This window comes from Rhinatrema bivittatum, chromosome 6 (assembly GCF_901001135.1).
Source record: "Rhinatrema bivittatum chromosome 6, aRhiBiv1.1, whole genome shotgun sequence".
Classification (NCBI taxonomy): Eukaryota; Metazoa; Chordata; class Amphibia; order Gymnophiona; family Rhinatrematidae; genus Rhinatrema; species Rhinatrema bivittatum.
In genome coordinates, this window is record NC_042620.1 from 78,007,522 (window position 1) to 78,033,565 (window position 26,044).

General features: G+C 42.0%; 1 long non-coding RNA gene across 1 annotated transcript in view; it reads right to left on the reverse strand.

Annotated features, from left to right (window-relative positions):
* Window positions 1-3,088: 3,088 nt before the first annotated feature.
* Window positions 3,089-26,044, reverse strand: part of LOC115093205 — an 82,768-nt gene continuing 59,812 nt past the window's right edge. Inside the window, exon 3 of the long non-coding RNA XR_003857223.1 lies at window positions 3,089-3,456. This is a non-coding gene — a long non-coding RNA (uncharacterized LOC115093205). The remainder of the gene's footprint in view (window positions 3,457-26,044) is intronic.

Genomic DNA, 26,044 nt, shown 5'->3' on the forward strand with positions numbered 1-26,044 from the left:
AAGTCCTCGTAGCTTCACGGAAGCCTTGCACGTGGAAGTCTTACCGCTCTAAATGGAAGAGGTTTACCTTGTGGTGCACACAGAAGAGCTTAGATCCCTTTTTTTGCCCCACATCGAATCTGTTGGACTATCTCTGGCACCTCTCAGAATCTAGTCTCCAGACGTCATCTATCCGAGTATACCTTAATGCCATCTCTGCTTGCCATCAAGGGGTAGGGGATGCCCCGATAATGGCTCAACCCCTGGTGAGTCGCTTCATGAGAGGCTTATTACAACTTAAGCCTTCTCTTTGGCCACTGGTCGTAGCATGGGACCTCAATGTTGTCCTTGCACGGCTCATGCACACTCCTTTTGAGCCCTTGCACTCCTGCAAACTCAGATACCTTACATGGAAAGTACTTTTCCTAGTAGCCATTACATCTGCTCGCAGGGTAAGTGAGTTACAGGCCCTTGTGACCTACTCACCGTATACAAGGTTCCTCCATGACCGGGTAGTTCTCCGCACATTCCCTAAATTCCTTCCTAAGATGGTAATGGATTTCCACTTAAATCAGTCCATAGTCTTGCCCATTTTCTTCCCAAATTCTCACGTGCACTTGGGTGAGCAAGCTCTGCACACCTTGGACTGTAAGCGCGCGGTTGCATTTTATTTAGACCGCACCTCAGTCCATAGGAAGTCCACACAACTCTTTGTTTCTTTTGATAAAAACAAACTTGGAGATGCTACCAGCAAGCAGGCCTTCCACTGCAGGGACGAGTGAAGGCACACTCCGTCAGAGCCATGGCAACATCAGTAGCGCACTACCGTTCAGTACCAATTGCCGACATCTGCAGGGCTGCGACATGGAGCTCTCTCCACACCTTCGCAGCTTACTAATGTCTAGACAAGGCTGGATGACAAGATTCTGTCTTTGGCCAGTATGTCCTAAGAAATTTATTCCCAGTGTAGAAACCCAACTCGTCCTACTTCGATCTGCTGTGAATTTCAGGCTGCCTCATTATTGCCAACAGCACCACAGTTGTTATGCCTGTTGCACATTTTGAGTGCTGGTTGGCCTCCTTTGTTATGAGTTAGCCTGTAGCTTGCTATTCACCCATATGTGAGGACTACCATCCTGTTTGTCCTGGGAGAAAGCAGAGTTGCTTACCTGTAACAGGTGTTCTTCCAGGACAGCAGGATGTTAGTCCTCACGAAACCCACCCGCTGCCCCGCGGGTTTGCTTACGTTTTATTATTTTATTTTTCGCTCATACTTTTGCTACAAACAAGATTGAAGGGGGGGACCCCATGGTGGCTACAGGGTTAGTGGCCTGCTCAGTGTGCCAGTCAATGTTCTAGAAACTTTGACAAAAGTATTCCGTGACAGGACTCCATCTGATGATGTCGCCCATTTGTGAAGACTAACATCCTGCTGTCCTGGGAGAACACCTGTTACAGGTAAGCAACTCTGCTTCATCTCATTTTCTATTTTGTTTCTCCCGCATGCCCATCCCTACAGATTATTAAATTTAGGAGCATCATTAAAAAATGTTTTGGGTATAAATTCTCACCCTAAATACATTTTTAGAATATAATCATTGGTCCTTTTTAAAAGTTTTTAACAAAACCTTTGCAAATACAATTGTTAATGAAAGAATACTACTTCTTTTCAGTAGACCAAACTATTTCCCAGAGCCTTTATAAATGAAGTTTGGTAAATGCTGTAGTGTGTTATAGTTTTCATTTGTATTTTCACATAGACTTTTAAGCATAAAACTAACCCAGCTGTAGAAATATTACCCCATGAGAGACATCTCTCTTCCTATGCATCATGGCTAAGGATGAAGGTTTCCCTCCAAACACAAGCTAGTACAGTCTAGTTTGCTTTGCTGTTGGGTTCACTTAGCCCATAGGCTGAGGCTACTCTCTAGATCTGCAGCAGCCTAGACATTTGCAGTGTAAAACTACTGTCCTGTCACTGCGCACTGGAGCATCAGCTGAAGCTAAGCAAGAGAAGGAATTCTGTTCTGTAAAGAAATGAATGGACAGGGGCATTCAGACTGGCACTAGAATTGGATGGTGGTGGGAGCACAGGCCACCACAGCCTCTCACTTGGTTACATTCCTGAACTCAATAATGCTGTCAATGGAAGGAGCAATTAAAATGAGCTAAAAATGTAATTTTTCCATTATCTATGCAGCAAATTAATTAATAAAATGCTTCTGTTGCTTTTTCTTCCCTTTCCTCTCTGGCAGTATTTTTATTTCTTTTCTGTGTTACAGTATCCTTACCTTCTGTTCCTCTCCTGCAATCCACAGGAGGACTAAAAATATTTATTTTGGCAACTATATGATGCCCTAATTCAAAATGCTGTACAACAAATTTTATACCGTCCTTGCCTCACGGTGCTTACAAAGATGGAGCCTCTCTGCAGGCTTGCCTTTCACATCAGAGAAGATCTTGCAGCACTTGCATTTTCCTTGTGCTAGGCTTAAAATCTTTGATCCTGCAACCACTTTCAATTTGGTTCAGTTTCTGTTCAGCATATGCAAAATTCTTAAATCTTGCCGGTAATTGAATGTATGTTACTGGCACTGCTAGTAAACAAAGTATCTCCCTCTATATTAATTGGATTGTAAAGTCTATCACAAAATCATGAAATTGGAAACATATTTTTGCCTTGATTATGATTGCAGTTATTGCCTTCAAGCGTACACCATTATAGCCCAAGAGGATTCCAGTTCTCCTGTTACCAAGAGACTCATTTTATGCAAATTGCACTATTATATGATCTCCTACAAGGCCAATAATAACTGCACTGGAACTTGTCATAGCATAACCCTTTTTAATGTGTGAATCTTGTTTGGTTTGCTAGGAATAAAATGATACTTGAATCTTTGGTTTCTGGCATCATTAACCTCAGTAGGATACCAGTGATAAAGCGTAATATGTTACCGTCATCCTAATCTGTTTTATCCCAGGAAACCCCCTACTGTATTACATAGAAATGACGGCAGAAGAAGACCAAACGGCCCATCCAGTCTGCCCAGCAAGCTTCACACATTTATTAGAATATTAGAACATTATATTAGAATATAAAAAGAGCGTATTTCACTCAAACATTAGACCATCATAAATAAATCCCAGAATAATAACAGTTGCTTGATATTGTTAGGTTTGTCGGACCTTAATGTGAAGAGTGTGATGGTGATAACCTCAAAAGACTCTTGAGGACTGGCAGTCCTTTTACTTATTTTTTGTTATGTTTTTTTATATATATGCTGTAGTGCCCATAATCCTGGTATGGTATCAAAAATAAACTAAAAAAGTTAACTTAGCTGCTCAATGTAGTTATGCACAAAGCCCCGACACAATGCCATGATTCAAATCCTGTTCTGCTTCAGGGGGTCCCGGTTGTATTCTATTATCTATGGCACCAGCATAGTAAGGTCATAATCCGAGGAAGTTCTTTGACATCTGCAACTCAAGCACAGATACTCAAATTTTAAAATAGGAGGAACCGGAAGTGATGTAAAATTACACTGATATTCTTAGTAACAGGCTGCTACGGCAGGGTAAAAGAATGATCATAAAAGTTATTGTCCTGCTAGGTACCTCAATGATCCAAAAATTAATCCTTTAATACAAAATTAATACAAAACAGGAAGAAATGGTAGCTTATGTGCTTCAACATTCAGAATAGTCTCATAAAATCAAGAAAATTCTTTACAAACACGTTATATTAAAAATGCATGGTGCTTTAAAGAGAGTGATTTGAGAATAGCCTTTACAATAAGTCAGAATTTAAAAGAGAGACTTTGTCCATCTTTTTACAAGGAAACAATTTCTCAAGTTTAACATCCTTCATTCGGACACAAGATTTGTGACCACTGTCATGCCTGAAAGTTTCCAAAATAATTAAAAAAATATATTCATCCAGTTACAGGACAGATTATTCCATTTAAATTTTCATCTACATGTGCAAGCTGTTTTGTGGTGTATGTGGCACAATGCCCTTGCAAGAAATTGTATATTGGTAAAACAACACAACAGTTAAGAATACCGATATCTGAATATAGGAGTTGTTTAAAACAAAAGAGAATAGGAATAAATGAAGCCCAACAAAGCAGCCCCTCATGTGGTGTATATCAGGAAACAATATGTACCATATGTTTAAGGCCCATTGTGTTAACTTTTGCAAAATTGTTAATAAACAGATTTAAACATAAAAGAGTCTGGAAGCTCCATTTGTATCACATTGTCTGACTTTGGAACAAAATTTTGACGAATTAATTTTTAGTGTTCTGGATTTGGTAACTAAACATCCAAGAGGAGGCGATACTAATAAGGAATTGAGTAGTATAGATCAACGTTGGATTTTTAGATTCAGTACAGTTGAACCCAATGAACTAAATCAAAAAATTGAATGGCATCATTTTCAGTAGTATAGGATCCAGACATATCAATATGTCAACCCAATCAAACTGATGTCAACATCTTCAAGTTAATATGTGTTTCATGATTGGTTGATTGAATTTTAAAACCACCTATCAGAATGCTGACACTACAGTATATCAGTGACAGCAATGCTGTATGACACTAGCATTATATTGAAGTGGCAGATGTTATGCTGCCTGAGAAGACAGATGTGCGATAAAAAGTTGTTTGGGGTCAGTGATATCGTAATTTGGTTTTTTTGCCACAATATATAACAATGTCGCTAATGATGTTGTATCTTTGTCGGAGTAAACCCTGATGCAGCCAACAGTGGTGAAACGTGATTCGCGGGGGCTTTTGGGCTCCTCACATTATTTAAAAGTAACAAAGAATGCCGTCACATAAGATAAGTTTGGATAACAATTTGTATTGAAGAATGTTTTCACTATTAAGCTTCACCATAAAAATGAAGAACAAAAAGACTAATGATCAAATGGGTAGCACTTTGAGTGTATTAATTACATCGAGTTAAGTGAAATCTGTTCACCTACATCAAAAATATTATTTTGAAAATTAGTATAGCATTTTAAAGACGATGTGTTAAAAATTTAAAAATAGAGAATTATTAATACTAGATTACCTATAGTGTGTTTGAGATGGAATAACAAGAACACATACACAAAATCAAAACAAGAGATTTTGTAAGACTATTTTAACATTATAACTTTCCTTATAACCTCTTAATATTATTTTTATTTTGGCACTATCATCAAATTTACTGTATAATGATCTCCCTGAAAAAGGATTTTGTTCTCCATTTACTCTGCATTTAAAGCAGCAGTGCTTGGACAAGGGGGATGGGGGTTAAATACTGTTTAAAGCAAAGAAATATCATTAAGATCCCACTTTTTTTTTTTTAGGTTTGTATTTCATTGTGTCTATTCAGCCACTCCCACCATCACAAATATGAAGAAGTTACTGCTAGCTTTTATCACCCATGCATCACACTTGAACATGTTAAACATGAAAACAGCATGAACTGCTAGCGAGTTTACTTAGGGAATGGAGATCTGACCATAATTCTGATTACAATGACTAAATGATGCAGTATAAAATAGATTAAATGCAGGTGGTAAACTGAATTCATCGTTTTTATGGCGACTTTCTTTTGCTACAGAGTCTGGAAATGAAACAGGAACAATCCTTTAAAACTGGAGCCCTTAATGCTTGAACAGGATTTAATTTGGAAAGCAGGTGCTGTTTCAGCCTTTAGCTGGTTTAAATTTGTAATCAGCAGCCTTAATTAACATGTTTGTTTGTGTCTGAGTCATCAGTTCTATCAGGGTGCAAAGCTTCAGTTGAGAACACATTTTTTTTCCCCTGCTGCTTAAGTGAAAAGTCTTATTCAGAATGCTCCAATATTTTTATTTTTCGCATGAGCACAAACTTTCAGGCAGTGAACAGCAGCAGATCAAACTATACCAGAACAAATATAGCACCAGCGCAGCTAGACATCTAAGCATTTGGTACTATGTTTTATGGTTGGTACTATGTTTTATGGTGACCCATGCTGATTGTAGCAGCTTAGTTTCAGAATTTTATAGGGCGTTGGCCTCAAGGTAGCTCAAGGCAATCTACTGCTAGAGGCCAGTGATGAGATGTTGTCTCCGCCCCGGCAAAGGCATGGAACAGGTCAAATAACTGAGGGGGCCAGGTTGGGGGGTGAGTGCCCCCCCTCCCCCTTGAAATATGGCCCTTTCAGTGATTTCAAATGCTGAGAAAGGAGGGAGGCAGGGCTCCCAACGTAGTGACTGATAGAGAGTGTCAGTGATAATATTTCTAGGGAGCTGGCAACTCTGCCACACTCCTGGGAAATCTACCGTCTGCCTCCCACTCTTTGCCAGCATCTGCTCCCTGGGGATATGGGGGAATGGTGGGAATCGGTGTGGGCACAGATTCCCACCATTCCCACTTCACAGCCTTACACCCCCACCCCGACACTCCCTATGCACAATTAAAAATTATGCACTTATTTTAAAATATCTTATTAACCACTTCCTCAACCCAAAAAGAGAGATTTTACATGAGAAAGTACAGTCTTCTGAGAGAAAAATATCACAACATGTACATTATATTTACATTCACTGCTAGAAAACCCCATGAAAAATACACTTGGAACCCATATGGTATGAGGCCTATTGTAAATTGTGTTGGGTGTGAGCTTGGCCCTCAGAAAGCCATGAGTAAACAGAATTACAATTAGATAGGCCCCTTTACATAAAGTAAAAATTCAGAATAAAACCAATGGGGTACATTTTAAAAAACAGTGCGCGAGCGTACCTTTGTTCAAGCAACCGGCGCAAACAAAAGTACACCGGATTTTAAAAGATACGCTCATATCTTTTAAAATCCGGGGTTGGCGTGCGCAAGGCTGCGCAAAATCGGCTGGCAGACATAACTTGTGCGTGCCGGCTGGCCAGGCACCAACACAGGCCACTGTGTTGGGGCACTCGGACCGCTCCGGACCGCAGACACGCCCCCCCCAGACACGCCCCCGGACTGCAGACACGCCCCCGGATCGCCCATTTTAGCAAACCCCGGGACTTACGCGCATCCCAGGGCTTTGCGCACGCCGGCGGCCTATGCAAAATAGGCGTGCTGGCGCGCAAAAATCTGGCACGATTTACGCGCGCAGGGCTTTTAAAATTTACCCCAGTGTTTTTAGAAGAGCTTTACAGAAATGACTTCAAAAATATATTATATGTGTAATGGATCCTATAGTTCCTTTGCTAGTCTGTGTTCAGGGTTTGGTCAGAGAAGCCTGACAACATTTGGTCAGAGAGTTTAGAGCTGAGACAGAGAGAGAAGTCCAGTCTCTCATCTCTCTGCAGGAGTTTGGAGTTTGAGGAAGGAGGAATCTGCCTACTTCCCCAGTTCTTTGGAGTGTGATAGTGAGTATGGAAGGCCACAGAGACAACTCCCTGTGGTGGTGCTTTTCATATTTAACTAAAAGTAACTGTTCCTGTTGTTTTCATCAGTGGGGTGGAGAGTATTTCTACTCTGAGGGAGTAAACCTTTCACCCTAGGTCTGCCTTTTTATGGGGGAAAGAAGACCCTGATTCAAGTTCCGCGTCTCAACAGAGATCTTCATGGGAACAGTGAGATGACAGTGTTAGATTCCAGTCCAGATGTATCCACCAGTGTGGAAAGAAAAAAGTAGACAGGGAGAAAGCTGCCCATCTAGTGCTCTGATCCAGTGATCAGGGAATGCAAAGGAGTCCAGAGGAGAGAGGTGTGCAGGAGAAAGATTCAAGGAGGAGAATCAGGTACCAAAAATGGTCATTGGGTGGTAGGGAGCCCACCATCTGTCCAAGAGAGCCTAAACCCCAAGAACATGAGTGTTAAATACACACACACACAAACACAAACACATATAGTATATTACATATGCACACTAATCCTGAAGAAGGCTTTGATGAAGGTTCTAATAGGAACAAAAATTCTGTTTTTTTCTTGGGTTTTATAATGAATATTTTGGTTTCCTAATTCTCTTTGGAGTGCCTGGTTTATCTCTAAATTTCAGGTGTTCTTATGCTTTCACAGTTGATAGCAGTGAATGATTATGATATATGATGTAAGCACTGAACAACTAATAAGCCGTAATTGTACAAGCTTATATCACGAGAAGGTGGAATTCAACCACTTCAGGAGTTCTAATGAGTTTAACATTTTAAATGTTTGAAAACAAATGTTGATGAGAGGCTGATGAGATACCTGGAGACAGTGAGAAAAAGAGAACGCTGAAAGGGAATTATGATGCTAATAGTGAGCAAGTACTCTAAGAAAGAGCAGCAAAAGTGAGAGAATGGGATGACCATATATTATAACAGCTTATAAATTTCTGCTATTTCTAGGTTCTATTGCACAAAGATCTTTAGTTTTCTGGTTTAGAATATCATTTGTATTTACAATACGTGAAAATGTTTGCTTTGAGAGTTATTTTCAAAAGGTTTATGTGCCTAAAATTGAAGATTGCATGTATAAATAGCATGTACTCACGTAAGCATTGTTTTGCAATAGTATGTCGTAAGTGCGTACTATTGGTATCACACATAAATGTATACACACAAAAAGAGAGCATTTTAGGTGCATTCCAGGTCAAGGTTTTGGATGGGTAGGCAGGTCTTGTACCTGCTTGCCTGTAGTAATATGGGGTCCAGGCTCACTTCGTGAGCAGGGGGGGGGGGTAGGGGGCAGGGGGGCCTATTGGGGGATGGTGGACTGGAACGTCTAGTCGGTTAGGGTAGTGTGCTATTGTGGTTTGGATTCAAACCACTCAACGGTGGCAGCTGATTGGCTCCCAGGGCACAGGGCTTACAGGGAAGGGGAAGAGTCGGGCGGTTTTGATCATTTGCGCAGTCAAGTTGCCACCTCATCCTTTGTCCTCATCACGTTGTTCTTGATTGGAGGTCGTTCTTTTTGCTTCTTTTTGCTTGTGCTGAGCCATGGAGTTGGAGGAGGCTGCATCATCAGGGCCAGAGTGACAGTGGCAGATGATATTGGTGGGAGCAGTTGGAGCGCTGCGTTGGCCAGCAGGGGAGGAAAATTGGTTCTGCTGGTGCATTTGAGTGTTGAGGGTGGGAGTTCCCGCGTCGGATTGGGAGGATGTGGCTCCCGTTCTAATGCTTGCAGTCGGGGTACTGGATCGACTGCTTCGGGGGGGAAGATTGCAGCTGCTGAAGCAGTGCGGGCTGTGTCCGGACCTGCTCTTCTTCTGCCTCGCAAGGGGGAGGGTTGTTGACAAGGGATTGGCTGGTGTAGTAGTGGAGTCTCAGCATTCCGAGGTTGCAGTCTCTGCTGCAGGTCAGGCAGAATAACCTTTTCCTGCTGGATGTGATGCGTTGAGCCGGAGGAGATGCTTTCTCCAAGGCTCCGGGTGCCAACCCTTGCAATCGAGCATTTAAAGAGCTAACCCTGGCAGCAAATGTTCCCGATGGGAAAGCAGAAGGCAGCGGCAGCACTCCCGTGCAGGCAAACCGCTAACGCAGGCTGGGAATGACCTCCAAAATCATCAGGAAAGAAAAGCCCAAAACCAACGGGGCAGAAGGTAAAATGGCGGACGATCGTGGTCCCATAGAAAATTCAGCGCTGGATGATCGGGGGGGGGGGGTGGTGGAAAAACTTACTACAGCAGTGGTAGCCGCCCTGGAGCATAACTTTGAAGCTATCAGCGAGCATTTTGCGACTCTAAATGAAACGCTAGGAGATTTTAGGAATCGCATCGCTATTGCCGAGGGCAGACTGTCAGTAGTAGAAGAAGAAAATATGGCGCTCACTACCAAGATGACCACGATCGAGGCAGCCTTAAAAATGGTGGAGGATAAACTAGAAGACCTCGAAAACCGGACACGCCGGAATAATCTGAAATTTTTGGGGATCCCTGAGCTGATCACAGACAGTGAGCTAAAGCGTACTCTGGAAGAATGGCTGCCGCGGGAACTACACCTACCAGATATGCCTGGAAAGCTATGTATAGAAAGGGCACACAGAATGGGCCCTAAGCAAGATAATGAGAAAAGGCCTAGCCTGGTAATTGCCAGATTCTTGGACTGGGCACAAAGAGCACTTATCTTAGCGGCTTACCGGAAGGCCAAAGGAGTGAAATTCCAGGACCAAAAGATTCTTATTTTTCAAGATTATTTTGCAGCAGTCGCAGCGAAGAGGAAACCTTTCTCCAGCACAATTCAGGAACTATACAACAGAAGCATCAGATTTGTGCTACAATATCCAGCGGTTCTAAAGGTTTGGCGAGAGGGCAAAGTTCCTTCTTTTGACTCCTCGCGTAAGGCAGAAGAATGGCTTGCAAATGAGAAGGGACAGACCTGAGGGTTAAGCAGCCTTGCAATATTGGTCTGACATTGGATTTAATTTTATAGAATGCTTGTAGCTGTGTTTTACCACCGGGTTTAAAGCCGCCAAGAGAATTCCATATCCTGGGCGAAAGTTAAATGGTTCCTGTTCTGTGTTCTATTTGTTGATAAAATGTATGGTATGCCCTGTACCAAACTGCGTTGGGCACTGGAAAGAAAAGCAACGCAAAAGCTGCACCTATACATACATGTGATGTGGCAACCAGTAAGGCTATCTTAAATGTTTATCTTCATGCTTTTCCTTTCTTGTTTGTATTACAGGGCAGAATGAAGACATTCTTTGCCGGGACATGAATTTTAGTCTTTCTCTATTCATATTTCAATGCTATATTTTTTCTATATTATTCTGTTTCAGACCCCCACTGATACGTATTTCTAGTTTCTACAGTAAGTGTTGTGTGAGACCGCTGGGATAGAGGACCATTAGTGGTAATACATTGAAGGTTGGCACCCGAACGCACACATTACGGACCTCGACCCCAGAATAACTGGGGTGGACGTATCTCTATTGGATAGAGAGTAGGGATAAGGGGCTGAAGAGGGAGCAGGGAGGGGAAGAGGGAGGAGGGCGGGGCAGAAGATTGGAGATGAGGTGGGAGGGTGGGGGGAGGGAGGGTAGGCACACAGGATCAGTAATTCACAGATTTCAATGGAAGTTGGGCATGGATGCGGAGGGACGGTGCACACAATATGGATACCTGGGGGTCCAGGCATCGGGTAATAAATGGGCAAGTGACCTATGGCAATAAAGGACGGACCTACAAACAGGATGACCTCTATTCGCTGCAGTTCATGGAATGTAGGAGGCATTGGGTCTCCAGTTAAGAGGCAAAAGATTCGTAGCACGCTACTTTAAAAAAAAGTAGGTGTGGTTGGCCTTCAGGAAACTCATTTAACCGCAGAAGAGAGTAAAAAACTCAAACGAAAGTGGGTGGTGTTATGACCGCCGGCCATGGCAGACCGCGACCGGGGCCGGTAACTTACCATGGCGGCAGGGCCAACCGCGGGTGCTGAGGCTGAGTCAGCAGGCCGCTCCCGCGGCAGTGCTGCCTTCCAAGATGGCCGCGGCGTTTTCTCTGCGTGGTAGCCCCGCCCCTGAAGCTTCCTAGGGGCGCGCGGGCAGCTGGAACCTGGCCTTAAAGGAACCCCTACAGGAAGTTAGGGGGGTTCCTTCCTGCAGACGTCATCTTCTGAATACTATTTAAGGCAAGGTCTAAACCTTCAGACCTTGCCTTGGCTTCGTGGCTCTGGTGGTGTTCCTGCTTGTGGTTCCTGATTTGCTCCTCTGTGTTGTGATCCCTGGATTGGCTGTCATTCCTGCTTGGCTCTTGACTCCTGGACTGGTTACGGAATATTCTGGCTCTTGATTCCTGGACTGGCTGTGGTAATTTCTGGCTCTTGACCCCTGGACTGGCTGCGGAGTGTGCTGGCTCTTGTTCCCTGGACCGACTCTGGTTTCTTCTTCTCTCTCGACTTGCTGGAGGCGCCAGCTTCTGTTCCACGACCTGCTGGAGGTGCCAGCTTCTGTTTCCATGACCTGCTGGAGGCGCCAGCTATCTGGATTAAACGACCTGCAGGAGGCGCCTGCATCCAGACCTTCATCAATTACCTCCAGCGACCTTCGTGATTAGCCTCACCTTCCGACGAGAGAACTTCTTCCCTCGCCGGACCAAGGGTCCACCTTCCGAGTCGGAACAGGTGGGCCAATGTTTTTCGCACCTGTAGTTCAGAGAAAAGCGGGGGTGGCGCTCTTGCTCCACAAAAATGTACAATTTGAATTACAACAGCAGATCTCTGATGATGCTGGGCGATAGGGATGTGCAGAGCAAAATTTTATGTTCATATTTTTTATGTCCGAAAGGGGGTCCCCCCAAGCTGGCCAAAAGTTCTTTTTGGGCCGAACGAGCCGTCCGGTGAGAACGAGCCGGGAATCACGTGACGCCGGCGTCACTCGACGTGCCGCCGACGTCACATGCTTCTCGCCAAGGATTGCAGAAATGGCGTCCTCACTCCTCGCTCCATCACCAGGGAGTTGTGGTAAGTCGGGGGGGGGGATTAAGGAGGGTGAGGGGGTTTATATTTTTATTTTGGCTCAACAATCGCGATTTCCCACATATCGAACATATCTATGTTCGATATGTGGGAAATCCGATCGTTTATGTCGAATCAATTTTTTAAGTAAAAAAAAAATATGAGTTGCGTTTTACTAATGCGGTCAATCCGAATGCACACCCCTACTGGGCGATATCTTATAGTGGTGGGGAAATTGTGGGGACGTGATTATACTTTTTGTACAGTGTATGCACCTAACTCGTATACGCACTCTTTTTTTCAGACCTTAGTGGCAAAAATAATCCCTGTACTGCGAGGTCCATTGATTTTAATGGGGGACTTTAATTGTGCCAGAGATCTGACACTAGACAGATCTGGCAAGTTTATCCTGACGAAAGTGGGGAAACCCAAGGGTATCAAATTCCTTTGCAATGAATTAAATATTATGGACATCTGGCGCACACTCCACCCAACTGAAAGGGATTATACCCATGTTTCGAGAGTGCACGCCACGATGTCTCGCATTGACTACATCCTAACGATTGATATCTTGTTCCCCAAAATCGAAAATGCGCATATCGGCCCTATTGAGGTTTCAGACCATGCCATCCTGTGGATGGACATAAAAGTTCGAGAGGAAGAATCAGGAGCCCGGATATGGTGGTTTCCGGGGTACATAATTGATAATCCTAAATTTCGTAATACATGGAAAGAGTATGAAAGTCATAATTCGCAGCACAGAGGAAATCCAAGTCTATATTGGGAAGCTGGAAAAGCTGTCATGAGGGGCGAAATCCTTGCATATATGATTGCTCGATCTAAAACAATGCATAGTAACATCAAAAAATTAGAAAGACAACTCCAAAAGGCCAAACAAGATATGATCACCCAAAACAATGCTCAGAACCAAGCAGAATACAATGCTATTCTGTACTCTCTGAGTTGTTGCATAAAAAGGCTAGGAGTTCCATGTTATATGGGGCACATAAATTATTTTGATATGGCAATAAAGCAGGGAAGGTCCTAGCGAATATGGTTAGACTGGCTTGGGGGAAAAATTATATTGCAAAGCTGCAGGACGAATGAGGGAACCCCATCCAAAAAAACTCTGCCATATGCGCAGCTTTCAGAAAGTTCTATGAGCAAATGTACAAAGACAATCAGAAGAGGGGTGTGGCAGAGGAAGATGAGTTCTTCCGAGATATCGTTCATCCAAAGGTGTCTCTGGAGCAATTGAAACAACTCAATGCACTGATTAGTTCCCTTGAGATTATTGATGCCATTAAATCTAGCAAACGAGGAAAGGCACCCGGTCCGGATGGATTCAGTGCTGAATATTACAAAATTCTTATCAATCAAATTACATCAGATCCTCTTAAATTTTATCAAGATGCCCAGCAACACACTTCCCCTCAGACCTCACACGGGCATATATTACTGTCCTGGAAAAGCCGGGTAAGAATTCTGCTTATCCAGCATCCTACAGACCAATATCCTTGTTAAATTATGAAGCCAAGTTGTTTGTCAAGATTATGGCGGATAGATTAAGCTGGGTTTTCCCAGACCTTATCACCAGCAATCAAGTAGGATTCGTGAGGGGAAGAGCAATGAGTACCAACATTACTAAGCTGCTGGTGTCTAGGGCCAGAGGCACCCCAGCAATGATAGTGGGGGTTGACTCTGAAAAGGCTTTTGACAGGGTGTCCTGGCCTTACTTATTTTCTGTACTGGAAAGATATGGTCTTCACAGAGCTATAGTGGACAGTATAATGCTGTTGTATTACAACCCGAGGTTGGCAATCATAGCCATAGGAAAATAGAGTCTGACATTTTGATTAAGGGGTTCACTTGGGGGAAACAAGAATTTAAAGTATCAGCGTTCGCTAATGATGTCTTAGTTTATTTGACTACACCTCAGGTATCTTTACAACGTGTCTTGATGCATCAAACCCTATTCGGCACCTTTGCAGGTCTAAAGATCAATAAAGACAAATCCGAAGCCATGGATCTGGGCCCAGATATAAAGGCAGATTGGGAGGGTGAGTTTCCCTTACGGTGGGAAGGACAAACCATGCGCTATCTTGGAATCCTACTCACTAGGGAGGTCAGATCCATTCAGAAGGCTAAAATAGTACCACTACTTAAACATATGGAGCACAGATTACAGATATGGACTGCTTTACCTTTGTCATTGATGGGCAAAATCAGTCTACGGAAGATGCTGGAACTTCCCCGCTGGCTCTATGTTCTACAGCAAATGCCACTATGGCTGACCAAACAAGAGATCGTGCAGATAAATAGGATAGTACGACATTATCTATGAGAGGAGCGAAGGGCACGAGTATCTTTAAAGTCTCTAATGCTACCATATATGCAGGGAGGCTTGTCCTGTCCAAATTGGAGAGAGTATAATCTGGCATGTATGCTTAGACATATCCAAGATTGGATTCAGGGCACCAGCTCATGTACTCCATATGCATTTATAAGAGAGTGGGTAGCCCCCTACCGACCAGAAAATCTTTTTCAAATACTGGAATCGTACGTTCCCCAGGACTATAAACATAGATTATTAATAAATTCAAGCAGAAATGCATGGAAATATTTCTGCAAAGTAAGACTAGCGGTGGTGGGTCATTGCTCTCCCTATCTAACATTTAGAGGTAATCCACAATTTATAGCAGGCCTATCTAGTGCTGTGTTTCAACACTGGGAAAAGAGGGGCTTAGTACACGTACATCAGCTGTGGGATGAGATCCAAAATATTGTTTGCAGTTTTGGGGAACAACAAGAACAATACAAAATAGACTCGAAGGACTTCTACGCTTACCTCCAAGCACGACATTATATAAATGGGCTGTGTAAATCGAATGGTCTATTTCACCTCTTTGGGGTTTTGGGAAAGAAACAAAAATTCCTGCTCTATTTTATCCCATGCATTAAGGGAGATATGAAATGAAGTAACCCTTAAAGACATTAAAAACAAATGGGAAACACGGGCAGGACTAACACTAGAAATAGCGGATATTAAGCAGATTTTGCAAGACTGTGTATCAATTACTGACAATGTAATCCTGAGGGAGACTGGCTATAAGGTTTTAAGATGTATGTATATGTCTAGAACTCGGATGTATGCTGCAAAACTATGTGTAACAGATAATTGTTTGAAATGTAACCAAGCTAAAGGTTCTTTAACGCATAGTTACTGACACTGTCCACAGGTCCGAGGCTTCTGGGAGAAAGTGGTGAGAGATCTAGGACATATTTTAAAGATCTAGATACCAACGACGCCGGAAGTTTGTTTATTACGCCTCCTTCGGGGTCCACTAGCATTCATTATGGAATATGACAAACTTTTCCTGGGCAAGGCATTGTTGGTGGCTCTGCAGAGCGTGCTAACAGAATGGGTTTCATTGGAGGCACCGAGAGTAGAACAATGGAAGCAACGTCTCCTTAAACTATTGCAATTTGACTATATGACGGCTTACTCTAAATCATCGAACGCGGTAGTCAGATGCAAAAATATTTGGGGTAAATACTGAGACCCTCTCTCGACTTCACAGCAAGAATATGTAACAGTCTGTACCGATCTTGGCATGCAGTAAGGAGGATACCAATGACTCAATACATACCTGATCCTAAGGGTGGGATGGAGGGAGATGGGAGGGGGGGGGGGGCTGCTGACTACTAACAGATACCACATGTTACTTGGAACATCATGGTTTGTTTGATTTGTAATTCTGTTGGAAAAACTGTATGAAAAATCCAATAAAAACATAATAAAAATTAAATAAATAAAAGGAGCGCACTGTTGTAAAATGCTGCTCGCGGAAGACCCAGCCACGTGCATAAACCCTGAGTTTTACGTGCGTAGGCCTTTGAAAATTTGTCAGTTAATCCGCCTCCTTTTCATTTATCATTTTTAGGAAATGAGATTAATATTTACAGTAAGGTGCATGACTTAGGTGTAATAATTGACTCAGCTGTTTCCTTCAAATCATAGATAAATTCTGTGGTACGAAATGCTTTTTACAACTTAAGGCTGATAAGACATATAAAACCGTTCCTGAATGAGAATGATTTTCATTCATTAGTACATGCTCTGGTAATTTCCACATTAGACTATTATAATATTCTTTATTTAGGCCTTCTTCAATCCACAACTAAAGCATTGCAATTGGTGCAAAATGCAGTGGCCTGCCTGATTACAGGAACCAATATTTGTGAACACTTAACCTTAGCATTCATGCAGCTTCATTAGGTCCTGATATCCTGGAGGATTAAATACAAATCTAGATCTTTGGTGCACAAAGCTTTAAATAATCGGGTCCCTCCTTGTTTTAATTCTTTACTAAAAATGTATTGCCCATCCCATACTTTTATGATTGTCCTCTAAAAATCTGTTATCAGTCCCATCCTTACTCCAAGTTTGCCTTGAGGAAAGCAGAGAGAGAATTTGTTATGTAGCAGGGCCTAGTTTGTGGAACACATTACCAGAGCTACTGAAAAAAGCATCAGCATTAGTGATGTTTCAGATAATGTTAAAAACCTATCTATTTCATCAGGCATTTTAAAGAACTGTATTTGTGAACAATAGTTATTATGAGCCATGTTTTATCTTTTATGTTTGAGCAAGAATTGTTAAGACTGCTCTGATGAGTTTCTTGAGCTATGTTTTATGGTTGAGTAAGTATTTTAGATTTTTATACTATTGAGGCAGATAACTGCTATGATCCTTTTAATGAGTTTTTTAGGCATTTATATGAGAATGCTTTTATAGTGTGTTTTTAAAGTTTAGTTATTTTAAAGTATTGTTTTATTTATGAATCTGTATTAGATTGTTTTAATCTTACTGATAATAAAATGTGTATGTATTGTTGTAACTGCCTAGTATTGTGAATAGACAGGCTATATATTTTTAAATAAATAAATAAATAAATAAATAAATAACTAAATAAATAAATAATGTGGTTGGGCTGCTAAGCAATAGCGATCCTAATGCAATCAAATTTGGCATAATCACGGGAAAGAGGACATTAAGTAAAACTATTACAGTAACATATAATTTTAAAAAAAGGGAGACTATGATATTTATTTATTTATTTATTTATTTCTTTTATATACCGACGTTCGATCGAGATATCACATCGGTTTCCAGATAACTAAAAGAATAGGGTAGTAACAGCCCTATTTTACATTATAACATTGTAATAAATATAATAAATTATAACATTGTAATAAAATATAACGAATTGTAACAGAAATAACAGGATTACATGGAACATTTGATATAGTATATAACATATGTACATAAATGACTTGTTGATGAGGATATTTTAAGGTTAAGGTTGGCAAGGAGGGTTGAAAGGGGGAAGGGGGGGATAGGTGGGAGGAAGGTGGTGCAAGGGAGGGAAGATGGTGGTGCGAGATGCTTGTGTAGGGGGCGTGGTGTGTTGCAGTTGCATTTGGGCAGGTTACGTGTCAGGTGGGAAAGCTTTTAGGAACAGCCATGTTTTGAGGTGTTTTTTTGAAGACTTGCAATGAAGGTTCATTTCTGAGACAGGTAGGGAGGGAGTTCCATAAGGTGGGGCCCGCTATTGTTATGGCTCGTTTGCGGGTGACGTTGAGGTGTGCAGATTTGAGATTGGGTACGGCTAGGAGGCCAGTGTTGGTGGATCTGAGAGTTCTTTGAGTAGGGTAAGGTTGTATTCCGTTGTTTAGCCAGTTCATATTGTTGTTGTTTATTTTTTTGTGCATGAGGGTGAGGGTTTTATACTGGATTCTTTGTGTAATGGGTAGCCAGTGGAGTTCTTTGAGAGTGGGTGTGATGTGGGAGGATTTTTTGTTGTTAGAGATGATTCTGGCGGCAGCGTTCTGTAGCACTTGGAGGGGTTTGATGTGGGTTTCTGGTAGGCCAAGGAGGAGGGAGTTGCAGTAGTCAAGTTTTGTGAAGATAATTGATTGAAGGACTGTTCGGAAATCGTGCTCTTGGAGAAGGGGTTTGAGTTTTTTTAGTGTCTGGAGTTTGAAGAATCCATCCTTGATTGTATTGGAGATGTGTCGTTTAAAGTTGAGTTGGCTGTCGATTGTTACGCCTAGGTTTCTTGTGGACGGCGTGGGTGAGATTTGTGGCACTCCCGGGTTGGTTGAGCTTCCTGGGTGGTCGGAGGGGGTGCACTTGAGTGGATGAGAGGGACGGTCATCGTGGATGTGAATGATTTCTGTTTTGGCTTGGTTGAGGCATAGTGATAATTGGGATAGCAAGTGGGATAGATTTGAGCTGAGTTTGTTCCATTTTTCCATGGTTAGTTGGATGGACTTGTTTATGGGGAGTAATATTTGTATGTCGTCTGCATAGATGAAGTAGGTGAGGTTTGCCTCTGAAAGGTATTTGCATAGTGGGATGAGGTAAATGTTAAATAGGGTTGAGGATAGTGAAGAACCTTGTGGGACTCCATGAGTGAGGGGCACTTGAGAGGATTCAGATGAGTTCGTTTTGACGATGTAGGATCTGTTTGAGAGGTAGGAGTTGAACCATTTGATTGTGGTGTCTTGGAGACCAATTTCTTTAAGTCTGGTGAGGAGAGTTCTGTGATTGATGGTGTCAAAGGCGGCGGATATATCAAGAAGTATCAGGAGGAAAGATTTGCCTTTGTCGCGGCCTCTGAGGATGGTATCAGTGAGAGAGAGGAGGAGGGTTTCAGTGCTGAAGAATTTTCTGAAACCATGTTGTGCAGGCTGTAGAACATTATAGGTTTCAAGGTGTTCTGTGAGTTGATTGTTGACTGTTTTTTCGATGATTTTTGCTAGGAATGGGAGGTTGGAGACTGGTCTGTAATTTGCTGGGTCGGATTTGTCGAGTTGAGGTTTTTTGATGATAGGTTTGATGATGGCGTTTTTGAGTTTTTCTGGGAAGATTCCTTGTTCTAGGGATAAGTTAATGATGTAGGTTATTGGTTTGACAATAATCTCTCTGATGAGTTTTAGGGTTTTGATGGGGATGGGGTCTAGAGGGTGGGATGCAGGGTTGGTTTTTCTGATGATAGGCTCGATTTCTGTGGAAGCAACGGGTGTGAATTGTGACCAGGTGTGGATGGGAGGGGGGATGTCAACTGGGTCATTGTAGTTTTGGGGAATCTTGGCGATGATGTTGTTAACTTTGTCCTTGAAGAATTGTGCTAGTTTTTCACTTGAGATGTTGCTGGAGTTTGGCGTATTGTCAATTTGGATGGGGTTGGTTAGGTCTTTGACATAGGCGAAGAGGGTCCTCGGGTTATATTGGTAATCATGTATTCTTGATGTGTAGAAATTGCGCTTTGCTGTGTTGAGGTCTGTTGTATAGTTATGTAGTAGTGTTCTGAATTTGTCTTTCAGGTTTGAGGTGGGGGTTCGTCTCCATTGTTTTTCAGTTTGTCTCAGTGTTCGCTTTGAGGTTTTCAGTTCTGGGGTGTACCATGGTGCTCTTTGCTTTGTAGATTGCTTGATTTCCTTTCTTATCGTGGGACATAATGTATTGGCTATGTCTGTGTTGATGGTTATCCAGGAGTTTGTGGCTGAGTTGGCATCATTTAAGTTGATTGTTTTTATATATATAATCATATATAATGAGGAAATTATTTAGGAAAAAACTGAAAAGAGTAGTTGTAAGCTTTAAAAGTTTGTATGTGTGTGGAAATTGTTTAAAAATGCCATTTTGGAAGCCTAGTTAAAAAAAATATATTCCATGCATTAAAAATGATCAAAGGAAGATTTAATGCTGAGGGAAAGGAAGCAGTTAAAAAGGACATCATTCAAAAAATAGAGAGCAGACCCATGATGAAAATAGGTACAAGCATAAGCAAAGTAGGCTAGCTTGTGTTACGATTCCGCTCGCGGGAGAGCCCCATAAGTTGCCTGACTCACCCCGCCGCCGCCTCCGGTTCCTGTGTGGCCTTGATGCCACTGACTCCTGATGGCGGTGGACGCCTTCTTTGCCTTTCTTGAGTGGCCTGAATCGCTGCTGACCCTGATGCCATCTGAGCCTGGCTGCCACTCTCCATGACAGGAGAGAAACCGCCTGTTGCTCTTCGCAGCCTGGAACACTGCTGAACACCACTGCTTCTCCTGACCTCCCTAGGCACACATGCACGCACCTGCTTGGAATTTAAAGGGACCATGGCCCCTCCTGATGACATCACTGCTTCGAGCCTTAAAAGACCACTTCTCCTATTGCTCCAGGCCTTAGCAAGGTTACCGGTTCTTCAAGGTCTTCTGTTCCTGGTCTTCTGTGCATCTAAGTCTTTGCTCTTGCATCCAAGTCTTCAATCCAAGTCTTCTGAGTCCTGTCCCTGGTCTCCATAGTTCTTGTTCCAGCCATCATCTTGTTCCAAGTCTTCAGAGTCCTCGTCATGTTCCAAGCCCTGAGCCTTCGTCTTGTTCCAAGTCTTCAGAGTCCTTGCACTGTCTCAAGTCCTGAGCCTTTATCTTGTTCCAAGCCTTCATTGGACCTACGCTCAAGCCGTTCCTAAGTGGTTAGTCCGAAAGGGCTTACGGAATGGCCAGAAGCCTACCCCAGAGACAAGCATGGGTTGCTGGTTCTCAGTTCCTGGTATGTGTTGGACATCCAAGTGTTCCTTTTCTAAGTCAAGAGTGTTCCTGTTTCAGCCAGCCTGTGCCCGAATGTGCTTGCCTGCCAGCTGCGTGGACCATGAATTCAGGACCAGCCTTGAATTCTACCCCAAGTACTTTGGGGTAGAATTCATTATTATGAGTATTGCATCTATATTGACAAACACTAGTGGAAGGTCCTATGTTTCTTCAAAACAGTCCTTGGGCACCTCTAACAAGTCTGTTTTTCACTGGACAGGATACTGGCAAATATTCATGAAGTTTATTTGCATGCATTTGACCAAATAACCAGGCTAATTTCTATAGTTTAGTTACCCTGAAAACCAGATCTGATTTGGGGGGGAGGGGGGGTGTTCAACAGGATTTGGGAACCACTTTAGAATATATATACGTAGCGTATTTCTCAAATGATATAGCTTTTGTAGAGTGTTTAGATGACATGAAAAATGAATTACTAACCTGCCTGGAGAGCAATAATACAAAGTCAATACCATAATTGCACTGAACAAATGTTACCAGTTTGCAAAGGTTTTTCATCAGTGTAAACTGCACCACAGGAGACCAAACATTAATTGTATCTGAAGTGATTATGTATAATTTCAATTAAGTATGTACTAAAATAAAGAATTTGCCGTTGCTGCTTCATATAGGTTTTTTTTCCCTGTCATAGGATATCAGTTTCAATGTCACATTTATTATTAGGAAAATCAGTACAGGAAAAGAATGTGGGAAGGCCAAATTTTCTTTTCTCTCTTAATTTCCTTGGAGCATCAAACATTTCTTAATCAGAGGCAGAAAAATATATATTATTCCAGTATTGATGACAAATTTGCACAAACTCTCAAAACTATCTGAATTAGATAGGTTGACTTATCTGCAAGCAGGGAGCCATTGCAAGTGGGTTGCCGGATCTGGAAGCAGACTATTTACAAATATCCTTATAAAGCACCCGATGGCCTTGGGATGAGCCTTATAGAGCCAAGCAACCCAAAGCTAATACCTCCCTGAAAGTATTAAAATCTCCCTGGGGGAGGTTTTAACAATTTACCTTATCCCCTACTCCTACCCCTCACCTCAAAACAGACCCTGGTGGCCTACGAGGCCCCTTCCTCCCCATTGAAGCCTTACAGAAGCCTCACTGTTGATTTAGTGGTTGGGAGGGTGGTTCAGGCTACTTGGCCCTTAAAACGATGGCGGTCCCATACAAACTGAGCCACCCTTGTGGGTTTTTGCAGTCTCTGCTGCATTCTTTTTTCTCTCAGAGATTTTCGGGATAACAAAATGCGCCTATATCACTGTGATATTTTGTTGGGGAGGGGCAAAATATCACGGGAGCACCCCCCTGTGATATTTTGCCCCTCTAGTGATAAAATATCAGAGTTTGATAAATCTCTTTCTGAGATTGGTAACAAGTGCCAGTTATTATCAATAGTTTTTAAGATTTAGTCCTTTATGCCCACCATAAAAGTCAACAAACAGTTGGGCCCTTACATAAATGTCCAGATGAAAATTTTCAAAAACACTTACATGGGTAAATTGGCCTTTTCAGAACATCTGAAAGTTAATACAGGAGTCACAGTGATGTACTTTTAGCCACATTACAAAGGAATGTTCTTGGAGCTATTTACCGGGTCATTCATCAAAAAGTGTTACGGCATTAACGCATGCGATAATAATGGTAGCGCAAGGTGTGAATGCAAATTTTTGAAGGAGTAGGATCAGGGAGGAACTTGGGTGGGATTTATGAAAATGAGGGACAATATCACATGGTTTTTACACGTTTTTTCCTAGCATTAAGTCCATTTCTGGACGAGAGAGAGACTATCTAAAAGACCTTCATAGAAGTGAAGTATTTATATCTCTGTAGGAGGGCCATCTAGTTGGTTGAGGTGAGGTGTTGGTAGTGGTTTAGGGGCCAGTTTCTCATGTAGAATGAGATGTAGGAACAGCACAGTACACCTTGGTGAAGATTTGACATCATTTGGAGTGAGGAAAGTCTCACAAAGATGAAATTTTGTACTATGTTATCTCACCCTAGCTTGATGGTACCATGTTATAGAGTCCATATAAATACTTAGCTACTATGAAGACCTTATAGATAGTGTCTCTCTCTTTCTCTCTCTCAGCGCAAGATGTGAAAATAGGAATTAATTATCACAACCCATGATAAGTTTACTGCACCACGCCGGTAATTCTAAAATTTCCCTAAACACATCCCTTTTTCATATCATGGGCGTTATCCTTGCGTTAATAATGCATTTTGATGAATCTAAGGGTTAGTTTGGAAAGTAAAGTTCACATGTAGAATTTAATTTTAAAATATGCATGCATACTACCCCCCCTCCTTTTTTTCCTTCTGCCCGCAGAAAAAGGAAGATACAAAGTCCATGTGCTTTTGTCACAGGGTATGAATTTTCAAAATTTGTAAGGAAATCTATGTAGTATTCATTGAAAATTGCCTTCCAGGTCCATGAATAGAAAACTTCTCACGGAGTTTGCAGCAAGATGAGCTACTGAAAATTGCCATCAAAGATGTAAAAGAAATCCAACTACTTGAGTTGTTACATACCTCATGGGTAGTTTTTACCCGCAGGGTTTGTACCAATAATCAAAGCAAAACTATACCGGTAGTTTTGCATTGATTATTTTCCCTGGGAAAATTATTTGCTGAGATTTGCAGCTGCTTTTTGTGTGAATAATTTTTCCATCAGAAACAATGCCTGTTGTTTTGATTATACAAAAGTACAAGTGCTATGTCTTCAGGAATGCCTTAAAACAATGCATGCACTTTTATCCACATAGAGAGAAGGCAATAATCAGTCTATTTAACAGACATAGTAGCATAATAACATAGTAATGATGGCAGAAAAAGACCAAATGGTCCAACAAGTCTGCCCAGCAAGTTTCAGTTAAGGGTAGTAACTGCCGCTCTGTGCAGGTTACCCCAAGCCTCATGTTAAGCGTAGTAATGCTTACAATCAAAGCCAAGCAACTGTCAAACCCATAACAAAATAACTGCTAGCAACATTTTTACAGTGTGAGCAGTCTCTTTGGTTATTTAGGCCAGTGGTTCCCAACCCTGTCTTGGGGACCCCCCAGCCAGTTGGGTTTTCAGGATATCCACAATGAATATGCATGAGAGAAAGTTTGCACGCACTGCCTCCATAACATGCAAATTTTCTCTCATGCTTATTTATTGTGGATATCCTGAAAACCCGACTGGCTGGGGGGGTCCCCAGGACAGGGTTGGGAACCACTGAGTTGGACAATGCTGCTTGAAAGCGCTTTGCTTTTGGACTTGGCCGTAGAAGCATTCCTCTGTTTTTTCCCCCTAATGTCTGCATATCAGTACCCTGGACCATAAATGTCAGGGCCCAGTGTTGACTGTCATCTGAATCCAATTCCCCTCCCCGTCCCTCTCCCCTGCTATCGACGTAGAGAGCGATGAGGCACTTTACATGGAGAAAACATAGTTTTACCAGTGGAAATGGTTTTCATTATTGCCCTCATAATGACCAACAGCAGGTAGTGAGTTTAATGATAATTGGATAGGCACAATACGGTTTTCATGCAATGTTCTCTTGAATGTGTTAGGAACAGACTTCCTATTGTGAATAACAGCCATTGATTTGAGGAAAACTTTGCAATAAGGCACCAATGCATTGTGTCTGATGGATAATTCACCTCTAACACTGAAACAAAGGAAAGAAAAGCCTGTGAACTCATTTGATGGAAAATTAAACGATGAATAAAACAAAAATGGAATTAATTGCAGGCTCATTTTAAGGAAACTTACATGAAGATTGTACAGTTTAATAAGCCTTGACTTCTATATAGGATAGATAGAATTAAACAAATCTTACCTGCTACTATAGTTATATTTCTAAATATGCTATAAAATATATTACAGTAGACATTTTAAAGGTGAATTTTAAAAGCCCAACACGCGCGTAAACTGGGAGATATGTGAATATGTTGGGCCGGTGTACGCCGAGCAGATTTTAAAAGCCGCCTGTGTACATGCATATTTATTTTATTTATTTACTTTTGATTTTTATATACCGGAGTTCCTGTTTCAGATACAAATCACTTCGGTTTACATTTAACAGAAAAACTCTATAGGCTTTACATGGGTGCCCTAGGCCTTACATAGAACATGAAACAATGAGCTAATACATTAAGCATATAATAAAATCGAATAAGTAAAACGCATATCGTAAAAACATAACAAGAAACCAGAATAAAGTTATTTACAGAATCACTCTATGGACCAAATTAGCCAGGGCATCTTAGGGTTTCACTATTCGCCAGAAGGGTATCGGGTAGAGCATTTGAGTTCGTTGTAGTTAATGATGTTTGTATGGGCAGAGGAGTAATGTGGGAGGGAGGTGGCCTCCTCCAGGTAAGAATGAAGTGTTGTGAGGGTGCATATCTCTCACTATGCGCACAAATGACAAGCTGCAAAAAGAGGCGGGGCAGGGCCATGAGCGTTCTTGGAAATTGGCAGATTGGCGGGGTTTAAAGGGTCAAGGCTAACAAGGGAAAAGGGATGCAAATAGACTAGGGGGATTTGGAAGGCCTATTCATTACCTTGGTGAAACTGGAAATGAATTGGGAAAACTGTTAATGGTGTTTGCACGCGTGTATATTAAAATCCCTCCACTTATGCTGTTGAAGTGGCATTTGCATGCATAGGCATGTGTCCACATAAAATTGCATGCATATGTGCACGTTTTGGCTGTTTTATAACATGCGTGCATATACGCATGAATGTTATAAAATGGCTGTGTCCCTGGGCGCAGGCTGACGAATGCACGCACATGTGTGCCCGCACGCCGGTTTAAAAGATCCTGGCATTACATTTTATTATGTCCATATATCCATATTATATAAAGTTAGGCTTGTTCACGGCTCTTGTGGACGGGAGGGAGTCTCAGTCATTATGCAAGGGCATCACCTAGTGACCAGACTAAGGACCCATGTTTGCCGAAAGAATCTGGTGCATGAATCCCAGTCAAGGAGTGTTACTGCGATGACTGGAG